Source organism: Belonocnema kinseyi, chromosome 5 (assembly GCF_010883055.1).
Source record: "Belonocnema kinseyi isolate 2016_QV_RU_SX_M_011 chromosome 5, B_treatae_v1, whole genome shotgun sequence".
In the NCBI taxonomy this organism is placed as follows: Eukaryota; Metazoa; Arthropoda; class Insecta; order Hymenoptera; family Cynipidae; genus Belonocnema; species Belonocnema kinseyi.
In genome coordinates, this window is record NC_046661.1 from 19,737,847 (window position 1) to 19,744,507 (window position 6,661).

Consider the following 6,661-nt stretch of genomic DNA (forward strand, 5'->3'; position numbering starts at 1 on the left):
TTTTGGTAGAAAAAAAAAACACTTTTTTACCGAAATCTACGGAAAGATAAATTGATTAATAATCACTTTTATTTTATTGATATTAAAGCTGTAGTTTCGAATGTAATTTAACTTCGAGAGAAGCCCGCCAAATAGAAAAGTATATCAATCAATATTAAATAAACAAATGTGCAAATATTGCATTATTTTTCGAGTGTTTTGGTAGAAAAAAAAACACTTTTTTACCGAAATCTACGGAAAGATAAATTGATTAATAATCACTTTTATTTTATGGATAATAAAACTGTAGTTTCGAATATAATTTAATTTCGAGATAAGCCCGCCAAATAGAAAAGTATATCAATCAACAGTAAATAAACAAAAGTGCAAATTTTTCATTATTTTTCTAGTGTTTGGGTAGAAAAAAAAAACTTTTTTTAACGAAATCTACCAAGAGATAAATTGCTCAATAATCACTTCTATTTTACACTAAAAGTGTAATTTCGGATATAATTTGATTTCGAAAGAAGCCCGCCTTATCAATATATGTAGCAGTAAACATTAAATAATCGAAATTTCAATTTTTGCATTATTTTTCAAGAGGTTTGGCAGAAAGAAAACCTTTCTGAAAGAATCTAACATTATTTGATCTGGAATAAATGGGGTCATAAGCAAGGGCTTCGTCTCGATCTGACGTATGCGCAGGTATAAGTTCTCCAATGTTACCGACATTGCAGTTTTCGCAAGGATAGTCTCAAGTCAAGAATAGATCAGTAGTGACCACTGGCGGTAAATCCGGGAACTAAAAAACCGGTTTTCCGCAGAGTTTTTCCTGGTTTATTTTACTTTGTTTTCAGCAAAACCTTGTTTAAATAAATGAATAATTTAATCTTTTTTTATTGATATTATGTTTAGTAGTACTTTCCTCATGGCGGGCTTCTCCCATTTTTAACATCCAAAATTTTCGGAATTCGATTATCTCAGATTTTGTTAATAAAAATGTTTAAAAATGAAAAAAATTAATTTTGAAGAAAAGCCCGCAATAGATTTCGATATACTTTTAACAGTGCAAAAAACAAAATTTGAATTAATGCATTATTTTGCGAGTGGTTTTGCTGAAACTATTTGGAGGAAGTTACCGTTTCACCTTAATACTTATAAAAAATGTTTTTCGCCACATTTTGACATTACATTCGAAACGTAGATCACGATTCATTATTTCGTGGACACAGGGCAATGAAGATGTCATGATGAGTAGAGTGGTTTTGTCTACACTGCAAATCTCATTTCACACGCCAGTTGTATCAGTACGAGTAGTACGACAAAGGATAAGACGGTGCAGCTTTAGCCAGAAAACGAAGCTTGTGAGTGGCAGGTCGCACTCAAGACTACACCGGACTATAGCAGGATAGTTGTAGTATAGATAGATCCTTGTGCCATTTAGGGCCGATACTGCGTTGACAGTAAGATGCATTAGCGTGTTGCAATCCCTTTTTCGCCCTTTACTGGAGCGTGTCATATTTCCGTCTCTCATGTCCTTATTGCGCGTCGGCTGCTGCTGTGTCTAAGGCTGGGGTCAACCTGCTCCCGAGAAAGAGTGGATCATCCGGAGTGATGTCACCCAACCTTTCTCCCTGGACTTCTTGTTTAGCAAAACACGACATTCTTTGAATCGAGCTAACCCCAGCTACCGGCTTTCTATTGTTCTACCGTTATGGGCATCCATCGAGGCGTATACTCCTTACACCTAATCCTCTAATCTGTCGGGAAATAGAGCTGTTTGTAGCAAACAGATCGTAAACCGACATTGTCCATTTTCTCGTAACCGTAACGGAGGCGAACACCCACTGTGAAGCGAAAGTATTTATTTGATAAATATCAGAAGCCGGCAGTTTTAAAAACATGATAGGTGCAACTGAGGTTGCACCGTGAACTCTATATACGGGCAATTCTTCAGAATTTGATGATTTTCATATAATTAATTTTGACAAATAAATTAATAGGCGCAATTATATTCTTACTCGTGTATAGCCGCTTACTTGATACTAGGTACTATTAATTTGATTTAAAAATTCCTTTTGTCTCCTTTTGGATTTTTCTCAAAAATTATTACTTCATATTTCACATACCAGCCTTTAAGCATTTTGAACAACTGTTAGAATGATAGGCTATAAACTCCCAAGAAACAAAAAACATTCATATTATTAAAAATAAGATATCGGTAATGAATTTTATATATTTAAATTAATATCGTAAGAATTCTTACCCATTATACAAGTGAAATTTTATTTGGGAGAATAATTTTTATCATCACTAAGAAAAATGGATTATACCTGGTAATTAAAAATATGTTATCAGTTATAACCTTGGACTATTAACTACGGGACAGCGATCCAGATTATATGAACTAAAATATACAGATATTAAAGAATAGATAATACCGGATAAAGTCTTGGATTATAAATTGAAACAGAAGATTTTTTAATTTATAATTTAATTATATTAAAGCCTAAAATCTAAGATATTAGAATCTGTATTCCTATATCCTAGAATATAATATCCAGGATATTACGAACTATGATCCAAGATATTAAATCTACCGTCCTACAATTTTTTATTCCCAGAGTTCAAAAAATCTAAGAAACTTATTCGTGTTGTCTGTGTGGCGGGGAAAATAAATTAAAATTGAAACGGGAATAAGTAATTCAAGCTTTTTAAACAATTACGGAAGCACCGTTTTCACAATGCTCTGTAGTGTTCTTTTTGATTTTCAAAAGCAAAAGAATGTGATCAATGATTTTGAGATTATTTTATTACCCGAAGTGTCTAGGCAAACCGAAAGTATTTCATCTATTCTAGGAATTGATTGATTCAAAAAATATACATACTGGTTCTATTCGTTGAATTTTGGGTGACACTTTGTATTATTTCCTAAATAATATACACATAATTTGCGAAACACAGAACACGCAGAGCAGGATGCAGAGACCAAATGGATTCGCGCGCCTGCCTGCATGCTTTATTATCTCCAAATGTTACAAATGTATAGCTGAAGATTATACAAGGAAAAAATTTGGTTAGGAAACTTTACCGAACTTTTAAGTATAATTGGGATATATGGACCAAAAGGAGAATGTTTTACATTATTGTAATAATCTGTGATTGCACATATCAAAACTTAAAGTATATTTAATTGCAAATCTTGAATAAAGACTTATTCCAAGAAGAGATATACAAAATTTTCTCAAGTTATGTGTGTTACTCATATTTTCATATACGTAAGTTTCATGCGATATAATTAATAAATCCTGTAAAGCCTGTTAGCTTGTATATTCGACTTAATTCCTGAAATTTTAACCTAATTTGATCTTAGAGATTTTATATAAACTTAATTTTCAGGTTTTTAATGCTCAATTTTAATGGCTTGAATATTTTACATCAAAAAGATTTTTAAAAAGTAGACGATGCAAAGACTTAAAATATTAAAAATTAAATAATTGAGGGTTTCAAGGTTATAAAATTTTGAATAAAAAATCATCCAAAGTTTTTATTTACTTCTTATCAATTTAAAAACCGACTCATCAGTTAAATGTTACAATAGAAAATTTTGCTGAAACGGGCCCCAGATATTTTTTGCACGGCCGTGACGTACTCGTTCTTCAATCTTATAGTCGAGATTTGTTCCCGCATCCCAACTGTTAGGTAAGCCTCACGGCTTACCTAACCTTTTTTACATTTTCCTTTTTTCGCTTTTTCGCTTTGCTAGACACATGAAATTTAAATTAATAATCGGTTAAATATAAATTAAATATTTAATTTAATTCTTAGAACATAAATAAATATTTTTAATATTGAAAATATTTCAGAAACAGGAAAATATATAAAACACGACTGTGTGTAGATATCAATATTACTGTAATAGAATTATTTTAATAAAGGGAATAGTGGGATATGAATTAAAGTAGTTTGTATTTTGATTTTTTTGAAACAAAATTTTTAATTAAAATCTAAACTGCTTTTATTCATACTTCCTACTCCGTTCATTAAAATATTTATTTTAAAGCTTAAAGATTTGCCTACATTCTTAGGCATAGGAAATTTTTATGATAATTCATGCACTAAAGTTCATGTAATTTATTGATACATTATTTATAATAATATACATAAATTTAACTGAAATGAATCAAACTTCGATTTATATTTTTAATAATCTGTTTGGAGATATAAAGAATTATTAAATTTTTATGTATGATTTAATAATTCGTTAGTTCACTCAATATTTTTCAAAAGTAAAATTTTAAATTTGTAACATTTTATTTTTAAATTAAACAATAATTTTGTTTAATAATTAAAATACCGAATTAATGACGTTATGGTCAGAAAAACACATGTAATAAGCTTGTTGCCATTTGGTAACTTGGCAACTTCCTGAAAATCTTAGCCATGTCTCCCAAACATTATTAGTTGTTACCTTTAATGTTATAAAATGTGTAGTAATAACTGTTTCATCATTCCGATTTACATAAATATCAATACACTAGTTCATAGGGAATAACGTCATATATGCGTAATGTGCACATTTTTATTACAAGAGTAGATATATCCTTACAAAGTTAGATAAAAACTTACACTATTGAAAGTATTAATTACACGATATCTTCTACAAGGTTAGGATTTTTCATTTTAATCTTTAAAAATCACATTAAAAAACAATGCGCGTATTGAAATATTTTTTTAAAGAACAATAAAATATAGTTTTTTGCCAATTATCGTATCTCGCGCTTGGTTAAGTCTTTCCAGTCTCCCCTAGATTTTTTACATTCATATTTATGAAAAAATTATATATCATGTTACATTATTTATTCAATGTAAATATTCATTTTTCTTTAAAAAATGTACAGCGACGATTCAATGTATTTTAATAAGACGTTAAAAAAACAAATAGTTGAAAAGTTATCATCTGGGGTGAAGGTGTTAAAAGAAATGTGGTTTATGATGGTGGATGGAGGGGAAAATGTATCTGGGGATAGGTGGAAGAGAAAAGTGTTATAACTGTTTTACCGAAACATCGTCTTTTGGCATGAAAGTTCAACAAATGGGTTGATTTTTTTTCTTTCTTGACTCAAAATTCTTTATTTGTTAAACATTCGTCTTTCTATTTCAAAAAACCATCACTTTCGTTGTAAATCAATTTTTTAAGGTTAAATTTGATTATTTTAATGAAAATTCTTTTTCCTTTGTTGCAATTAATTTTTTTAGTGAAATTTAACTTTCCCACTTCTGGTTTAAAATTCGACACTGCTCAGGCAGCAGATAACCGTTACGCAACAAGGAGGATGTTCGAATAGCTTAAGACTTTTCTGGATGAGGTTCGAAGCTTACTGGTCATGTATTACATTTTCGGTTGAAAAGTTATATTTGCAAGTTAAAAATTCTACTTATTTTTATCAAATTAAATTTTTTTGTATGAAAATTGAACTCCGGTTGAATATTCAAGTATATTGTTGAAAATTCTTTTCTTTTTATTTTAAAATGTCTACTGGTACATTTTCATTGCGAATTATTTTTTTGGCTTTGTTAAAAGTTAAACTATTTGTTTGTAAATGTTACTTCTTATTGAAAAGACAAATAGTTATTTAAATATTTTATAAAAAAAAGATTTTTTTATAAAATTTTTGAATTTTTATAATATATAAATAAATAGCAACTAATTTCAATTAGCCGGCCAAATGTTTTGTCAAAATTTTCAATAGTAAAAAATGATAAAAGGTACACTATAAAGTTAAATAAATGAACAAAACAAAATATATGTAAAGGTAGAAACTTCATGAAATGAAATTATAAATAGAAAATTGTACTTTAATTATTTTATCATTTTTATCTTTTATAACTTTTTGTATGAAAGTTTAAGGTTTGAACAATTCGAATAATTTCGAAGTTTAACTGTTTAAACATTTAACTCGTAATTTTTTTTTATTTTATTCAAATTAGCTTCAGATATTTCAATCGTTTTTGGTGAATATTTAAACCAAAGTCATATCTCAGGACAAAGTGTTCCGTTAAAACAGGAAAAAAATCCGCCTTCTGCGAGAGCACATTCTCATAGCGCGCTGCGAGCGCAGCTCTCTCCGCACGCAAGGTTGTGCGCGCCTAGGGGGCGCGACTTTTGGTTCTCGCCCTTCGGACTCAATAATATATTTATCTCGCGCTCCACGCTCAGTCTTTGTATTACCCTTCACATTTGTGCACAGACCTTTTAAAACTATAGGTCAAGGCATCGACAACAGTAATTTGGGATAGTGACATCTTTTTTGTTAAAGCTCCTTCGGCTTTAACGAATACATTCTCATCACATATCTTGTGCTTCGCACTCGAATTTGTATCTCAACTTGTATATCATTTCCATACATGTATATTATTATAATGCATAACATGCATTGATATTAAAACAGACGTAGTTTCATTGTCTCTTTAAAAAAAATGCGCATTCAAAAAAAAAAATGTTATTAAACATTTTATTGCAACTTCTACCGGTTTTTTCAAAAACTGAATTTGATCATTTCCAATTTTATGTTTACGATTTAAACCTAGCACATACGGTGTACACAACAGCCTTACCCGATTTAGCTTCTAAATTAAATCCCTACCTCAGTGAACCACGAAACTTTGATTGATGAAAGTT